Source organism: Macrotis lagotis, chromosome X, assembly GCF_037893015.1.
Source record: "Macrotis lagotis isolate mMagLag1 chromosome X, bilby.v1.9.chrom.fasta, whole genome shotgun sequence".
Lineage (NCBI taxonomy): Eukaryota > Metazoa > Chordata > Mammalia > Peramelemorphia > Peramelidae > Macrotis > Macrotis lagotis.
In genome coordinates this window covers 703,253,313-703,270,262 of record NC_133666.1, presented here as the reverse complement: position 1 = coordinate 703,270,262, position 16,950 = coordinate 703,253,313, and the positions used below count along the sequence as shown (strand labels likewise).

Genomic DNA, 16,950 nt, shown 5'->3' with positions numbered 1-16,950 from the left:
AAGTTTGTGTGGGGTTATGGTTAAGTTCATAACAAAAGAAAAAAGAAACAGAAACACAAGCTGTTTGGGAAAGAGGAAAGGGGGAGCATTTATCATATTTACCAATCATTTTCTCCCATGAGATTTAGTCTTGTCCCTGGCCCCCACACACAACACACACACAGGCATCCCTATTACATTACACATCATCTGTTGCTTGGTCTTCTCCCCTCCAGGGAGTCAGCTAGACCCCCCGCCCCCCCCCCCAGAGCCTGGTGTCATTGTCCATCTATGTGGAAGGGAGGGGGATGCAAGCCCACATGTCTACACATCACACCGGAATCCAGTGAGACACAAAAAAATCCTCAATCTGTCAGACGAAAGAGAAGCCACCCAGAAAAGAAAGGCTCCGATGGGGAAGCCAGGCCGGCCTCCAGGTTGAACTCTGCTCTTGGGGGAAGAAGCATCTTGTCTCTGTTGCTCTCTCCCCTCTGCCCCCTTTCCTGATGCACAATAGGAGAGGTGGACCTAAGAGCAGATGGACATGGGATGACACCAGGGCACCCCAGATGTGGAAGGGGTCACCCCTGGAGGATGCAGTCCCAGAATCTCCTCTCCCTGAGGAGACTTCCCACTATGGACATGAGCTAGGAGCTGGGGAGGCCTCCTCTTCCAGATGTTCCCCACATGTGCTTTTTGCCTCCAACACGTCATACTTGTGTGTAAACTGGAGGGTGTACCCCAGATGTGGAAGAGAGAAGTCTAACTCTCTGCATTTAGGACAAGCTTTGTAGCCCCTTTGCTCAAAGTTCATTTGAAACTACAGGTAGACAACGATGGGAAGCACCTAGTGGGGGTGGCAATACTAGACATTGAGTTACCCCTAGAAAGTAACAGCCAGCCAGCCCCCCCAGACACCCCAAGCTGGGAGGGTCAGTGCAGGTTAGGGGGACGGGCTCAGAGGAGGTGCTTCTAGTCAGGTCACTGATGAGGATGAGGATGATGAGGAGACTGGATCTGAGTAAGGGGGACCATGCTGAGTCAGAACCACCTGGGTCTGGTGTCCAGGTACGATATGGAGCAGGATGGCTGGAGATGCCCCAGGATGCAAGGCAGTCAGGATTAAGTGGCTTGCCCAAGGTCACACAGCTGGTGAGTGAGGTCAGATTTGAACTCAGGTCCCCCTAACTCCAGGGCTGGTACCATATCCGCTGCCACACCTGGCTTAGACACCTGGGGCATAGCCATGAATCACCTTTGGTTTCTGTTTGGCCATTTTCCTGCCTCCATTTCCTTTTATATAAAATGGGGATAATAGCATCTACTTCCCAGAGATAACATCTATAAAGTGTCCTCCCCTTTCTGACCCATTCATAAGGATGGGGGGCGGGGAAGGTCAGATTAGACACCTGCCACAGCGCCAGTTGGACGACTGGGGAGGGGGGAGGGCTGGTTGACTTTGATGCTTCCGAGGCATTCCCCGCCACTCTCCAATGTCACTGAGTCTGTGAGGAAGGCCAGACAGGGGCTGCTTGCGGAGGGTGTCCTTCCACTGACCCACCCCCTCCTGGCAGGACTCACCTGCCCAAGAGGTACCCCCATTCTTCTGGGGGAAGGGAGAGGAACATACTCACTTTGGGGGACAGATGTTCTCTCACCTACTGGCAGACGCTGGCATCTGAGTGGAATTCCTGTACCTTAAAAAATTCTGCAAAATTCCCACAGTGAGCCCAAGACGGTCTTGACTCCTGCCAGGGAGGGGGCTGTGGGTGTGGAACACTGCATACACTGCCATATTTGTTTGATGGATGAGTCAGGTTTGATGATTTCCCCCCCTTTCTTCTTTAAAAAAAATTCTTTCAGGAGAGGGTGGGATACGGGGGAGAATGAAATGAAATAAAAGCCAATACATCAATAAGCACTTACTAAAGGGGGGGGGGCTGGCCTGGGGAGTCTGTTCCAAAGACACTAATCCTACTGGCCGCAAGTTTCTGCATCACTGAGGAGCAAAGATAAAGGTCCTCTTCACACACCACCCCTCAAGTGAATAGAATTCAGCAGCTATGAAGGGGGGGGGCAGAAATAAAAAAAAACCTTCAAGAAAAACAGTGGCCTGAGGAAGTTAGGAGGTGACGGTAAGGAGGAAGGGGCGCTCCAGGAAGGGGAGCCTGCAGGGCAAAGGCATGGAGGTGGGAAAGGGGGTGATGTAGATGAGGACAGCGGGGCCATGGATTGTGAAGGGCTTGTATTTTGATCCTGGAGGCCAGAGAAGGGTCACTGGGAGAGGAGCGAGTTCCAGGAAGATCCCTCTGGCAGATCTGAGGGTCCTCGGCCTCGGATGAATGGTTGCTCTCCAGCCATGGGCATTTTGAGGAGATGCCAGGAAGGTAGCAACTGGATGGAGGACAGGGAGAGTGTGAGAGAGCAGGGGGCAGGGTGGGGAGTATGGGGGCCCCCTAGACATTGAGTATAAATTCTCCAATAACCTTTCCATGGTGCTCAGCGTCAATGGAAAGGTGGTCCTTGGAGAGGCCCAGAATGACACACCACCCAGAGCAAACCCAAACAGGGTTCCTCGGAAGGAGGGGTCCGAGGACAGAAGGAAACAATCCTCAACAAAGAAGGAACACCCTGAAAAGTCACCTCCCATCCAGGAAGTGAGCAGAGAGAACCAGAGAGTCCATCTTTTTTTAAAATGTTTTAAAAATTTTTATTTAAGGCAATGGGTTTAAGTGACTTACCCAAGGTCACACAGCTAGGTCATTATTAAGTGTCTGAGGTTGGATTTGAACTCTGGTTCTCCTGACTCCAGGTTGGTGCTCTATCCACTGCACCACCCAGCCGCCCCTGGAGAGTCCATCTTGAAGGACTGCAGGAAGACCTTGTCGGTGGAGCTGCAAGTGGCCCCAACCATGCTGGAGGTTTAATTGGAATGATGATTTTTTGAAAAAGACTCTGGGTGATGAGCTTCCTCCATTGGTCATATACCCCTATAGAGTCTCACTTGGACTCCCTTATCCTTTCCCCAGGGTGAGTGTTGGAGGGGCAGGAGACAAGGATGACAAAGGAGACAAGTACTCTAACAAGATCTCCAAGTGCTCCGTTTATTCATCAGAATAACAGTGCCTAAATACCTTTCTAGTCTAGTCTCTAATCCATTCCTACTCCCGTGGCACTCAGCAAAACAAGGTTTTGCTGCCCAGAGGCACCAGGTGATGATAATTTACAGTATTCCCATACACAACGGTTCCCAACATATCCCCCTTCTCATTTTTGAAACAAAATTAATGCCACATAAATTATAAACAAAAGTTCAAAAATAGCATACACAAATGTCAGTTTAACAAAACCAATATTCCCAAATTCCTTGAAATACATTTTATCCCCAACTTACAGACAACAAGAAACCTTTCAAAGCAATCAAATTCAAAATTCAAACTAAAAGGAGTAACATTTAACTTTACCTATTTCAGAGTTTAGACACTAACACACTCTCAACACAGAAAACAGCTCTTTTGCACTTCAAACTTATCAAAGTGAGATTGTTGGATACCCTAGCCAGCACCAAAACCTCAGAATATAGAAACATTTTCCCACCTCTCCAGGCCAGTAGAGAGATGTAAAATGCCCTATAGATGTTCAAATGCACACATACACACATAACGAATCAAGACCGGTCAACAGAAATACAAGTCATAGGCACAGACTTTATAAGACAAAATCCAAATTTCCCAAGTCCCAGAAAAAAATCTTTTCCCCCTTTTTTCTTAACTAATTGAACCACGAAGCTTTCCAATCAAAAACCTATTGGAAAACATAGTCATTGCCCAACCCTCCCCCTCCCCAAATCAGGAAGAAGGCATGGCGGTCCCTTGATTTCTAAAGTTTTGGAGGGGTCTTGGCCTTGTAGCAAAGCCTACATTCCATTTGAGACCTAAGCTTGTGTTTTGAAGTTCCAAAAAGGAAGACTTCCCTTCTCCCTCCCCTCTCCCTCTGCAGAGGGTGGGAAGGGCAGAGAAAGAGAGAGAGCATTTGAAAGCACCGAAGTGGTCAACACCGGCCCAACCTGGAGTTGCGGCACCTAGTGAACAGTAGCGGTCACCAGAACAAACTGTCCACCAGCATGGGAGGAAGCCCAGCTGTCGTTCCCTTCCCAGCGATGGCGAGGTGCGGCCCACTGTAGGCTGGCAGGTGACGCTGGCTGTATTCCTCGTAGGCGCCGAGGTCTGCGTCAGGGACAAGCCGGTCTCAGGCCCGGTGGCCAGGGTCGGGCCCAGCACGGTCAGGCAGGCAGCCTTGGCCAAAAGGAACAGCAAACGAGTCCTCCACATCCCTCGTTCACGGTGCTGGTACCAACCGCTGAGCCAGAAACTCCATCCCTGGGGCACTGCCTCAGAGACTCTACCTCCCTCCACTCCTCAGTGTTAAACACTTAATCGTTCCCTCGCTTTTGCTGGTTCCTCTTTGTTCACACTCAGCCCCTAAGTAACAATCAACCTGTTACTTTCCCCGCAGTCCTCTGCTCTGGGATGCCGCCTGGTTCTCTTGCTTCTATCTGCTGTGTCCTTCTTCCAGACTTTACTCAGATAACACCGCCTTTATTGTCCCTGTTCGGGCACCAACATGTGGAGTCCCCTTCCTGGACTCTTGTGGTGAGTCCCAGTTCTGGACTCCCTCAGTCTTCCCCAGGTGAGCGCCGGAGGGGTGGGAGACAAGGAAGACCAAGCAGACAAGGACTCCATCAAGATCCCCAAGTGCTCCCTTTATTCACCAAAACACCCGCGCCTAAATACCTTTCCAGTCTCTAATCCACTCCCACTCCTGTGGCACTTGGTAAGATGAGACTCTGGTGAAGATAACTGAAGATAATAAGACCAGGTGGAGATAATTCACAATACTTCCTTACACAACAGCTCCTAACATATCCCAAAGGAAAGGTCTCCCAAGCCCCAGAATATTCTGGCAGGCTCTTTTTGTAGCTACAAAAAACAGGCGATGCCCATTATTTGGAGAATCAGGGAGAGCCGGCTCCTCTGGGGGGAGGACCGCCGAATCCACAGGGACCACACCCCAGGAAAGGTGTCTCCACAGTTAGGGCAACCAGGAAACCGAGGGGTCTCCCATCTGCCGATGAGCTAGGGGATGCCCTCCCCAGACATGGGAAGACTTGCGCTGGTGGAATGAATGGATGAGAACTATTTGTCTAATGATCATGCAGGTGGCTGAAGGAGGAGCTTGACCAGACCCCCAAAGATGCCCCCTGCATCCTGGACCCTTCCCAGATGTCCTGATCTTCTCCTCGTCACTGAGCTACAGAGCGAGGCCGGCCACTGTGCAGCTCTGCTCGGCTTCAGTCCAACTTCTGGGGGGGCCATCTCATCCATGAGGCCATTGGTTCTCTCAGAAAACAAAGGACAGACAACAACCAGTCTGCCGGTACGTGGCCATGAAGAAATGCTACTGATTCATAACAAAGGATGGACCTGGCTTGGCACAACAAATAAAAGCAAGTGAGCATCCAGTTCACCTCTGGAGAGGAATTCTATCAGGGCATCTCCTGCCCTTCTTGGGAGAGGTGGGGGATTACAGGTGTGGGACGCTGCATACACCGTCAGACTCAGTTCATAGGTGGATAGTGCCAAATAGTTGTTTTCTTCTTTTCCAAAGACTCCATGCTCTCTGGGCCGTGGTGGGGAGGAGGGGGCATCTTTGGGGAGCGATGAGGTCAGATGGGGTCAGGAGCCAGAGTGCAGAGAACTAGAGGGGGAGGAGAGGAAACGAATGTCATGAGTGTTTGATGTGAGCAAAAGAACCCAGTTCTCGTGGTATTTGTCCCTTTTCCAGACTCACCATACAAGTCTCAGTCACCTGGCTTGGGGCTGCTCTAGGAGTTGCTCATTCCTCCCCCTTTCAAAAAAAGAAAAAACCAAGAGTGAAGCTGCCCCCTGTTCTGGAGGGGTCTGCATCCACCTGGGAAGAAACAACCTGCACCCAGGCACCTGCCTAGGTGACTGCCTCCGCTTACAGAAGGGACTACATGAAAAATAATTAGTCTACTATAGGAGACAGACCTTGAAGGGAGTCCCAAGGGAGGAAGTGGTTCTAAAAGGGGGAAATGAGGAAGGAAAACATGGTGGGGGGACCCAGCCTGGGCAAAGACAGAGTAGGAAGGGAGCGTTTATTGGAGAAACTATAGTCTGTGTGATGGGAAGTAGTATGAGGCCAGCTTGGAGGGATGGCAGAGCCCCCTTGGGAGGGTGGGCTGGGTTTGACCCCAGAGGGAATGGGGAACCAAGAAGTTGGGTGAGCAGAAGACTGATCTGGCCAGACCCACTCCGGCCGTTGTGTGGAGGATGGGCCATGGAGGAGACCGACTGGATGAAATTCTGAGACTGTCTCCAGGACGCGCCCCAACCCCCCAGTCCCCCCATGACTGTAGCTAGAAGAGAAAGGCCTGTTGGAGCTGTGGCTGCTCAGCTCCCCCTCCACCCCCAAGCTAAGAGAGGAAGACTGGGGCTCTTGGAGTAGTAGCACCCGATGTCAGGGTGGAGGAGGTGGCTATGGGAGAGAGTGAGCTCCCCATCCCTGGAGGGTCTCAAGCAGGAAGAACCCTCCTTATGGGTGCTGCGGATGAAGAGGGCTCCAGTGGAAGTGCCTCCTCCCCGTACCCCTCCCTACCGGGCAGGAGCAGCCTGACCGTGGACATAGAGCCTCCAGGCCCTGGGATTCTGGGACCCCTGCTCAGCCCTGCTGGGAGGGCCCATAGAAGTCTCAGCACCAGGAGAAATCCCACTCCCCAGGATGCAGCAGGGAACCCTGAGATGTTCCCCAATGGGGGGCCCTGGGTCCCTCAGAGAAGCCCCATTCCCACTGGGGGAGACAAAAGGTCTTTTGAAGAACAGACACCAAGGCCACACATGCAGACATAAACAAGGATGTGGGACAGGGACTGGGCTGGGTGTGGAAACATTTCTAAGAAATGAAGCTGAGTGAGGAAAGATGACCCAGGATGCCCCCTCCAGGACACTGGGCCTGCGGGAGGCTCCCATGAACAGCTGAAGCACTTGGAGGACAGAGGCTTGTCCCCAGTTTAGAGATGGCAACACCCCACCGAGAGAGGAAGGAGCTGGAAGAGCCTGCGCTGCCTCCAGACCTAGCAGCGGGGGGCTTCCATGGGGTGGGCAGAGGGGGTGGGACCCAACACTGGGAGTCAACTGTCTGTCTATCTACCTGTCTGCCTGCCCACCTGCCTGCCTGCCTGTCTACCTGTCTGTCTGCCTGTCTGTCTGTATGCCTACCAGTCTTCCTGTCTATCTGCCTGTTTGTCTCTCTCTTGTCTGCCTGCCTGTCATTTATTAATTTTCTCTGCAGCATGAGTTGTATTAAATAAAGTGGTTTTATTTTATTTTGTTTTATTTCCCCCCAGTTACATGTGAAAACAAGTTTTAACATTTACTTCCAAAACTTTGAGTTCCAACTTCTTTCCCTTCCTCCTAGCCCACTCCCCCTCATTGAGAGTTACTTGATATAGGTTAAAAATGTGTAGTCATGAAAAACATTACTCCGATAATCATGCTGTAAAAAGCAAACACAACTCCCCCCCAAAAAAAAGAGAAACCTCAAGAAAAATAAATCTTTAAAAGCATGCTTTAGTCTGTAATCAGAAACCATCAGCTCTGTCTTGGGGAAGGATGGTTAAATAAAATAATTTTAAACTCTTGGGTGAATTTGTGGATGACAAAGTATGTGGGGGGGAGAGAAGCATCCTGGGGCAGGGGGAAGAGGACCCACTTCATTTCTCACCTGGCTGCTTTCTTCATCATTGTCTTTGTCAACCTGAAAGAAGACATCACCTTGAAACTCTCACCCCCTTCAATGAACATAGAAATTGTGGAAACAATAATTAATTATATTTCTCAGGAGAAAATTGATTATGCTATATAAATACAACTTGGTGTGATTAGAGGCTACTTGCCCCCAGAATGTCACCGACTCAGAAATTCTCCACAAATGCCAAAGATAACCACAAGGAATGCTAGGATCCCTTAGGTCCTGGATCCAACCATCTCCTTGCTGTCTGACTCTTCATGACCCCATGGACCACAGTATGCCAGTCCTTTCCATCCTCTATCTCCCCACTTTTGTTTAAGCTCATGTTTGTTGCCTCTATGACATTCCCTATCCATCTCACCCTCTACTATCCCCTTTTTCTTTTGTCTTCAATACTTTCCAACTTCAAGGGTCTTTTCCAGTGAATCCCTTTTTCTCATTATGTGGCCAATTTTTTAAGCTATAGCTTCAATATTTGACCTTTCAATGAATAACCTGAATTAATTTTAAGTATTGATTGATTTGATTTCCTTGATGTCCAAGGGACTCTCGAAAGTCTTGTTTCATCCCACAATTCATAAGCATTTATTCTGGGGCAAGTCTCATAGTCCAATTCTCAGTGAAACACCCCTACTGGAAAGTCCATAGCTATATGGACCATTGTTGGCAAGGCAGCATTGCTTGCTTTTTAGTCTGCTGTCCAAATCTGCTAAAACTCTCTTTTTCTTTTAATTTCATGGCTGCAGTCACCACCTGCAGTGATTATGGAGCCCAAGAATAGAAGATCTGACCCAGTTACCATGCCTTCTCCCTCTGTTTGCCAGGAAGTGATAAAACCAGTAGCCAAGATCTTAGTTGGGTTTTTTTTTAATGTTAAGCTTTAAGTCTCCCCTTCTTCCCCCTCCCCTGCATCAAGAAGTTTCTTAACTCCTCGTTACCATCTGCCATCTGAAGGGCATGTCTGAGATTGTTGATATTTCTCCCAGAAACCTTAATTATGACTTTGGATTAATTCAATCTGTCATCACTTATGATCTACTCTTCATAGAGATTAAATAAGGTGACAGTATGCAGCCCTGTCGTATTCTTTTTCCAACAATAAGTTGCTCTGTGTCCAGTTTTAACTATTGCTTCTTGACCTGAATACAGGTATGTGTTCAGGAGACATGGAAATGATCAGTTCCCATATTTTTGAGGGCTTCTCACATTTTGTTGTGATGCAAAGACTTCAGTGTTGTCAATGAAACATGTATTTTCTGTATCTCCCTTGCTTTCTCCATAGTCCAGTGAATGTTGGCAATTTGGTCTCTGGTTTCTCTGCCTTTTTGAAAACCAATCTGCACTTCTGCTAATTCATGGTAAGCATAACCTTGATGGTGTGTGAAAAGAATATCGTTATTTAGTCATTTGAACATTCTTTGGCATTGGTCTTCTTTAGAACTGGAGCATAAACGGATAATCCAGTGACCACTGCCAAGTTTGCCAAATTGGCTGGAATTTTGAGTGCAACACTTTAATACAAGCATTTTATAAGATTTTAAAATAGCTCAGCAGAAATTCCATTGCCTCCACTGGCCTTGCTGTTAACAATATTCCCTACGGCCCACTTGAATTCACTCTCCAGATGTCTGGTTCCAGATTAGTATTCACTCCATAGTAGTTATCATGAAGTTAGGATTTTTTTCATGTGGTCCTTTTGGGCATCCTGGTCACCTTTCTTAATCTTTTCTGATTCAAGTCCCTCCCACTTTTGTCTTTTATCATTCTCATTTTTGCATGAATCTGTTCCTGGACAGATCTCCTGTTTTGGGAGAATTCTCTGGACTTTCTCATTCTGTTGGCTTCTTCTTCTATTTCTTTGGTTGCTCATTTAAGTCAAACCTTGGTTCTCGTTGTGAATTTCTCTCAGATCTTGTCTTGGGTCCATTCAGGCTTGGGTTTGGGCCTCACCTAGACTGAAGTAGACTCTTTTTCACTTTCATTTTTTCTTTTATGCAATCCTTCTTGTCCAAAATGACTAATACGGAGATGATTTACAGAACTGTATTGTAAAACCTATATCTGACCATTTAGTGTCTCAGGGAGGAAGGAAGAAGAAGAGAGAAATTTTAAATAAACTCAAAATTTTAAATACAAATGTATGTGAGAGAGAGACAGAGAGACAGAGACAGAGACAGAGAGAGACAGAGAGACAGACAGAGACAGAGAGAGACGGAGAGACAGAGACAGAGAGAGACAGAGAGAGAGAGAGAGATCTTGTCATGGATCCATTGGACAATCCTCAGTTATTTATTGTTTCTGCACTGTCTCAGGATGATCACAAGGACCCCTGAGTCCTGGATTAGCCGGCCTGGCCAGGGACCCGGCCCCTCCTCTTTGGAAGTGCAGTGGATAAGTGCCCCCTTCCTCCTCCACAGCTTCCTCCCTGTATCCTGGCCAATCGCCCTCTATCTCTCAGGCAGATCCCATCTGCCAAGAGGCTTTTTCTCCTGCCAAGGACACATTCTCACAGTGGGAGAACATTCCTGGTCCTTTGACTCTGAGGGGGGAACCAAGGGGAAGTCCTTTCTTTCCTGGGCTGTGGGGTTGACTCCGGGAGCCCCCACTACCAAATGTCCTTGAGGTGCTTCAGGGCTGGGTCCAGGAGGAGCTCTGCCCCTGGGCAGGGCCTCAGAGCAAACCTGGGCTAATGGGGTCCCCTCTGAACTCACCTTACTAGGGAATGGTAATCCTATCTGCAACCACCCTGCAAACGTCAACCATTGTGACAGAGCAGTGCTGGGACAAACTGAGGTAGGCTGCCCCAGAGGTGGTGGACTCCGGGTGCAGAATGAGATGTGAATACTTCCAGTGAGCATTTGGGGTGCTTATCTTTACTCCATGGTTTTCTTTTTCTTCCTCCTTTTTCAGTGGTAGGGGGAGTGGGGGCAATGTGAATGAAAAACTCTTTTTTAAATAAAAAAAATAAAATTTACATTTTTTTTTAAAAATAGCTGTGCCCTACCTGATTCATACATTGGTAAGATGCCCACCCACCCCCCAGCCTAAACATGAGTTATAAGGAATTAATCTGTCCTTAGGGCCTCCAGTTGGAAGGAGGTGGACCCAGGTTCAAGAGATTCCAAGTTAGCTGCGAGAGTCCTCTCCATACTGGAACTCTTAAAGAATGGCAAAGGTGTGACCCTGATGCAGCTGGCAGAAGGAGGGTGGTGATGTGGGTACACCTTGGCACAAACCCCACCCAGCCGAACTCTGCCTTACATCCCCCTCTGCTGGTCACAGAAAGCCGTTAAGCTGGAGAGTGTCCAGAGGTGGCCCGGAGTCCGGGTCATCCTGAGGCCTGGCTGAAGGAATCACAGGCCTGCAGTCAGGAAGACCTGAGTTCATATTTGACCTCAGACACTCACCCTGTGGGACCCAGGGCCAGTCACTCTGCTTGCCTCGGTTTCCTTGTCTGTAAACCAGGGATCTGCCTCCCAAGGCCGTCACAAGGATAAAAGGAGATAATGATTCTGAAGCCCTTGGCATAGGGCTGGCTCAGAGTAGGCGCTTAGTAAATGTAAACCCTTACAAAGAGGAATGGGGGCCCAGAGGGACACCTTAAGGATGGGCAGGCTGGGCAGACAGACGTCAGAAGAGCCATCCAAAAGGGAAGAAGTGCACATTACAAATTGATGTCATTGGATCCTCACAATTTCACAATGGAGGAAACTGAGGCAGGTAGCATTCAGGGCCCCGCTCAAATTAGAACTCAGGTCCTCTTGACTTCAGGCCAGCACTCCACCCAACACCGCCTGGGTCGAGCAAAGGAAGAAATGCCAGATCCAGGCTCTGGCCCACTGCTCTGCTCCCCTCCCTGGATTCTGGGGGACACTGGGAGGAGGTGGGCTTGACTTCTCTACCTCCTCTAGCTCCTAGCCCCGTCGAATCGCCAAAGGGATGTTGACTTCAGAGATGAACAAGAAGCAGAGTTCTGCCATCTCTCCCCACAGTTTGGGGGTACACAGAGCATGGGGGAGTGGGGAGAGCTAGAAGCCCCAGGACAGGAAGGAAGGGAGGAAGACTTTGATCTTGTGCCCTTCCCCAGCACAATGGTCAGAGCTATCTCCTGGGCAAGAAATGCCTCTAAAATACTGTAGAAGAGTAGCTTTCAGGGTTCTGTTTGAGGTCCTCCATGTGGAGATGCTCCCCACCCCCTGAGCCAGCCCGTTTCACTTTGGGACAGCTCTCATTGGCTCATTTTTCTTCCAGAAAAACCAAACATTTCACCCACTATGCTTTGTTCCACCATCTGGGGTCTCTCTTATGTGCCACTCTTCAATCACTGGGACCCAGAAGTACAGTCCCCCCAAGTCTTCCCTCCTCCAAGCTAACTATCCCCCATGGTCCCTAGGACTGCCCACCTCCCTCTGCGTCCTGGTGACCATTTCTAGACTCTCCACTCACCATTCCCTGGGTGATTTTCTTTTTTTTTTTATTCCTTCATTTAAGAGATGACTGTCTGAGAAGGAGAAGTGAAGGGAATGGAAAACAAGAGATCAAGCAAATAAAAAATCATTGGAAAATAAAAATAAAATATGCATTAAACATCCCCAGACACTTCCCACAGGATTATCTCATGTGATCCTCTGGAGGAAGGCACTGTTAGGATCTCCCTTTACGAGGTTGAGAGTCAAAGGGACTTGCCTGGGTGTCTCACAACTTGTTAATGTCTGAGCTTGAACCAGGGTCAGCCCTCTCTGTGGCACTGCCCCACACTGCTCTTTCTTTTTTTTTTAATTTTTTTATTTATTTAAGGCAATTGGGGTTAAGGGACTTGCCCAAGATCACACAGCCAGGCAATTATTAAGTGTCTGAGGCTAAATTTGAACTCAGGTCCTCCTGACTCCAGGGCTGATGCTCCACCCACTGCACCACCCTGCTGCCCCAAGAAGTCTTTCTTAAACTGTGGTCCTCAGAACTGAGTTCCGAGCTCCTGATGAAGTCAGCCCAGGCCAGAGGGGTGGACTCTCTCCTCCGGTTCCAAGAAGCTCTAATGTCCTGGTTCTGCTCACTTCCTCCTCCTAAGGTAGCAGAAGAACCCTAGAGCTCTTTGGCTGCCACATCCCACTCCTGGCTCATCCAGAGCTTGTGGTCCCCTCAACTCCCCAGCTTGTTTTTAAACGGACTCTGCCCCTTTTGTTCTTGCATGTTGATTTGTGAACCCAAAAGTAAGATTGATACTTATTCCCATAATATTACATGTCATTTTTATTGCATGTGGTCTAATATTCCAACATGCTAAGATCTTATTGGGCTTTAACTCCATCACCCACTAGGTGAACTAATCCCTCTAGCGTCTGACTTTCGATGTCTTTATTCAAGTCACTGGGCAAAATGTTAAACCCAGAGTCCAAATCAGGTGCTTGAGGCACCCCTTTAGAGACATCTTTCCAACTGTGTATTAAATTAATGAACACTTTCTTTGGTTATGCCAGTTCAACCAGTGCAGGAAATGACTCCATTTCGGATGTCACTGGTCAATTCTTCACAAGAATAGGATGAAACACTGCCAAATACCAAACATTGGTTAAAATCCAAGAAACCCTAGCCACAGCTTTGCCTCCTGTTATCAATGAGCCATCCTGTAAGAGAAGGAAATGGGGTCAGTTGGCCTGACTTATTTCTGATGAAGCCAGTTGACTCAGTTTTCTCTGCTTCTGTTTTCTTAGAGCTAGATTACAGGGTGAGTTTTTGGTGTGCACACATGGATCTTCCAGAACCTTCTATTCTTCCTCCTGTCTTGACAATTCCCAAGATAAGTGTCTCCTTTAAAAGGACCCCATGGACAAAAATATCCATAGCAACTCCTTTTTTTCTGGTTTTGTCAAGGCAATGGGGTTAAGTGACTTGCCCAAGGCCACACAGCTAGGTCATTATTAAGTGTCTGAGGTCAAATTTGAACTCAGGTCCTCCTGACTCCAGAACTGGTGCTCTATCCAGTGCACCACCTAGCTGCCCCAATAGCAACTCTTTTTGTGGTGGCAAAGAATTTAAAACTGAGGGGATGCCCATCCACTGGGGAATGGCTGAACAAGTGATGGTATATGAATGTTATGGAACACTATTCTTCTGTAAGAAATCATGAGCAGATGTCAGGGAACCTGGAAAGATTTACCTGAACTGACGCTGAGTGAAGGGAATGGAACAGGAGAACACTGGATGCAGAAACAGCAACTTTGTGTGACAATCAACTATGAAAGACTTAGCTCTTCTCAGCATACGGTGATCTGAGACAATTCCAAAATCTGAGGATGGAAAATGCCATCCTCATTCATATAGACAACTAAACCAAAGCATACTATTTTCACTTTTTTAAATGTGTCGGGTTTTTTCTTTCTTGCAGTTTTTCCCTTTTGTTCTGATTCTTCTTTCACAAAATGGCTAAAATGGAAACCTGTTTTACATGATTATACAAATTGCTTGCTGTCTTGGGAAAGAGGAAGGGAAGAGAGGGAGGAAGGAAGAAAACTTGGATTCAAAATTTCACAAAAATGAATGTTGAAGGGGCGGCTAGGTCGTGCAGTGGATAGAGCACCGGCCCTGGAGTCAGGAGTACCTGAGTTCAAATCTGGCCTCAGACACATAATAATGACCTAGCTGTGTGGCCTTGGGCAAGCCACTTGACCTCATTGCCTTGCAAAAAAAAACTAAAAAAAAAATGAATGTTGAAAACTATCTTTACATGTAGTTGGGTAAATTTAAAAAATACAAAAAGAAAAAAGGGAATTGTCTCCTTGGATTCCTGGTTGTCAATGGTTTCAATCAGAAGGGAGAAAAAATTCAGCCCTTGTCTCATGGAGTCATTGGCTTCTCATTTTTAGGGAGTTTATTGTCCAGGGGTCCCTCTGTAGTTGCTTGGGTAGGTTTTATATTTCTTGTACTGAGCTGTTAATTTTCTTTTCAATTCTTTCTTCCATGGCTCTCCTTTCTATTCCATTTAACCTCTAGGATTCTCATTTCATATATGAACGCATTTTAAACTCTAAAAAAAAAAAGAACTTGCTTCATATGTTCCAGGAATTATAGTTGAGTTTGTGCTATGTTTTCTTTGAGATTTGCTTGTAGATGCTTTGGAGTTCTCTTCTGACTTGTGTCTTGAATGTCTCTGTGTCCTGACCCCAGACTTGGCAGTAGGACCATGCTACACTTATGGCCAGATTTGAACCCCAGACCCAGTGCTAAGGACACTGTGGCAGCCCTTCACAGTCTCTCTGTACAGGGAAGCCTCATGACCCATGACTCACTTTACTCATGAGTAAAGTGCATGAAAAAAGATCTGGGGTTTTTAGTAGACCACAAGCCCAACGGGAGTCATCAGAGTGAGGTGGCGCTCAGCCAGTCAGCACTCATTACACACACACACAGCTAGATGGCCCAGTGCATAGAGTGGATTGGCCTTGGAGTCAAGAGGACAGGTATTCAAATCTGGCCTCAGACACTTGACACTAGCTGTGTGACCTTGGGCAAGTCACTTCACCTCACGTCCAGAGCCTCTCCAGTCGTCCTGATTCCTATCTGGCCATTGGATCCCGATGGCTCAGATCCAGTTCACATGCTTGTCATGACATCACCTCCCTGACATCATGATCAAGGACAAACATCCATCAGCTCACTCTATACCAGACCCTGAGAAAGCATGCGTGTGGAAGAGCCGCCTTAGCCCAGCACACTCATGGGATCTTAGGTGCATCCGCACCAGGGAGGTGGCACCCTGCTGTCCTCCGCCCTGGCCAGACTTTGTCGGCAGCCTTGGGGTCAGCTGATCCATGGGCAAGCCACTTAACCCCATTGCCTTGCAAAAAACAAAACAAAACTAAAAAAGAAAAATGACCAGCAAGGTGAAGGTCATGGAGGCTGTGTCCCAGGGGAAGAGCTGAAGGACCAGGGATCATGGTGGGGCCACAGAGTTGTCCAGGGCCTGTCAGTGGTGGAAGGATTCCATTTGTTCTGCTTATCCCTAGAAGACTCTAGAACCAGGGGCATGGGGGGGGGGGGGCAAGATGAAAGTCCAGAATTTACTTCCTGATTGTCCAGCATGGAAGGGGCTTCCTTCAGAAACGATGAGTTTCTCAACATTGGAGGTCTGTCTCTGGGAACCAGTTGGACACCTACTTCTGAGGGACCTTTTCTGAGGGTTCTGGTGAATTTGTGAGTCAAAGCCAAGGGAGTCCTTTTGAATCCTGACATTTTGTGACCCAGAATCGCCTACATTTGGACTTTCTCAACAAAGTAAATGAGCTCTCCTCAGCGCTTTGGCCTTTGGAGTCGCCTGTCTTTCCCTCTGACCCTTTTAATCCTGATGTGCCCATGTACCTCCTGGGGAGCCTGTCTGCTGGTGCCCCACTTTCGAGCCCTGAAGAGGTGCCATCTTCCCAGGCTCCAGCTCCTTCCTTTAGGGAAGTAGCATTTGAACAGGCGAGGTGGAGATCTCCACCCCTGGTTCCCCGGTGTCTGGTCTGCTCTGCCCTGCCAGAGACCAGAACTCTCTCTTGCCGTCCTTCTGGCCTGGTCTTCCCCGGCCTCTGAGAATCTGGGCCCCTCTGGGCCTCCTGTTCAGCCCCTGCCGTGGCCCAGCCACAAGGCCTCTGAGGTGGTGTTGGACTGGGCTCACCTGGGGAGGAGTCTGCATTGCAGAGGGGCAGCTTCTCTGAGGGTGAAGGAAGAGGAAAAGAGATGGCAAGCCCGGTCTCCGGCCTAGCAGTGGCAGCCTCACTACTCCTGCCCTTCTTCCCCACACTCCGTGAATCTCCCTGATCCACCATGTGTCCCCACACCCAGAGAGGGCAAGGGTCTGGTCCGAGATCCCACAGCAGAGACGGCTCCAGAACCCAGGCCCTGTGCTAGGGACCCAGAGCAAATGTCTGCCCCTTCTCCAAGGAGGTTTTCATTCCTACCAAGATGGGGAGCGGGAAGTTGGGGCCAGCAGCCACCCCGTGCCCTCTGCAGGGAAAGGGGGTACCAGGTATCTGAGGAGAGAGGAACATGTCTCTGCTCCCATAAGTGGTATCTGTGGAGGGAATGCTTTCAGGTAAGCTTCTGCCATTCATTAGTGGGATGAGGAGAACCCCAACTTTCTAAGCAAGGCTTGACTTCTTGACT

The 16,950-nt window shown here is 48.5% G+C and overlaps 1 protein-coding gene and 1 pseudogene across 1 annotated transcript in view; one reads left to right on the top strand and one right to left on the bottom strand.

The window, feature by feature from the left end:
• The window catches only part of LOC141497082 (uncharacterized), an 857,774-nt gene that overhangs the window by 771,391 nt on the left and 69,433 nt on the right, over nucleotides 1-16,950 (bottom strand). The gene's annotated exons all lie outside the window — the stretch shown is intronic.
• Nucleotides 7,076-16,950, top strand: part of LOC141497078 (homeobox protein PKNOX2-like) — a 20,938-nt pseudogene continuing 11,063 nt past the window's right edge.